This window comes from Oryzias melastigma, linkage group LG17 (genome assembly GCF_002922805.2).
Source record: "Oryzias melastigma strain HK-1 linkage group LG17, ASM292280v2, whole genome shotgun sequence".
Taxonomy (NCBI): Eukaryota; Metazoa; Chordata; class Actinopteri; order Beloniformes; family Adrianichthyidae; genus Oryzias; species Oryzias melastigma.
The window spans coordinates 1,661,815-1,663,004 of NC_050528.1; the positions used below are offsets into that span (position 1 = coordinate 1,661,815).

Below are 1,190 nucleotides of genomic sequence, written 5' to 3' on the forward strand. Positions count from 1 at the left end.
TCGTTATCACGAGAAAATGAAAACAACAAATGCTGTTCTCAGCTTCTGTAGCAGAATTGAGTAAAAATGTCTCTAAAACGAGATTTAAATCTTTACTGGGATCTTAAATCCTCATTAAGGTGTTTTACAGAGAAAACATCTTTGGTTCCGACATTTTTTCGGTGAGTATTTCTGACCTCCAGGACTGACTCCAGGTTCTGTTCATCACATCAGCTTTAATTAGAAGGTGAGCTGATGAAATAGTAATGACGCGGGGGGTGTATTTTTGTCCTGACCCCAGCCCCCATAAGGCACGGCGGTGTCTGACTTCCTCCAGAGTCGCACGTCCCGAAGGACAGTCAGCCACGGAGCTGCTGAACGAAGCCAAATTAGACAGACTATAGGTGTCAGATCACCTGGGAAAACCGGGAGAAACATAACAGACGAAAAGAGGGATAAACTCTTCCTTCTTTCTGTTGTATCTTCTATTTCTCGTGTCAAAGTCAAGGCCCGGGGGCCGGATCCGGCCCTCCAGGTAATTCTCTCCGGCCCTCCAGATCATTTTATTGTATTTTTATTAATGATGTTATCTTGTGCTCATTTCTAACTTGTATAATTTTGACTTAATATATTTTTGTAAAGTAAAATATTTAAAGTTATTTAAGGTTTAAGTTGATTTATTCTGGAATAATATTCCTGCCTTTTTATTATTCAGAATTATGTTAAAAAGTTACAGTTTTAAAGTTTTAAAACTTGGCATTCTGCAGCTTTTTGGACTATTTTAGCATTTACTGACATTTTTTAGGCTGTTTGGAGTTTAGCTAACCTTTTAGCTACATGCTAGCTGTTTTGGCTAATGGGCTTTTGTTTAAGTGTTTTAGGCTGTTTTGGAGTAAGTTTAATATTTACATGTTAGCTCTCTTGGCTAATTTAGGCTATTTCAAAGTTGTTTTTTTTTCCAGCTACATACTAGTTGTTTTGGCTAACCTAAGTTTTTAAGGCTAATTTGGCATTTAGCTAATATTTTAGCTGGCTATTAACTTCAACATCTTCAGCTATCAGCTTCAGCTTTTCAGCTATCTATTTCAACATCTTCAGCTATCAGCACTAGCATCTTCAGCAGCCAAATTCATCTTCCAGCATTCACACTAGCATTATCCCAGGTAATGTTATATCAGTCGCGGGCCGTCAGGGCCTGCAAGGCCTTCTCT

At 38.4% G+C, this 1,190-nt stretch overlaps 1 long non-coding RNA gene across 1 annotated transcript in view; it reads left to right on the forward strand.

The window, feature by feature from the left end:
• Positions 1 to 228: 228 nt before the first annotated feature.
• Positions 229 to 1,190, forward strand: part of LOC118599978 — a 3,713-nt gene continuing 2,751 nt past the window's right edge. Inside the window, exon 1 of the long non-coding RNA XR_004949535.1 lies at positions 229 to 514. This is a non-coding gene — a long non-coding RNA (uncharacterized LOC118599978). The remainder of the gene's footprint in view (positions 515 to 1,190) is intronic.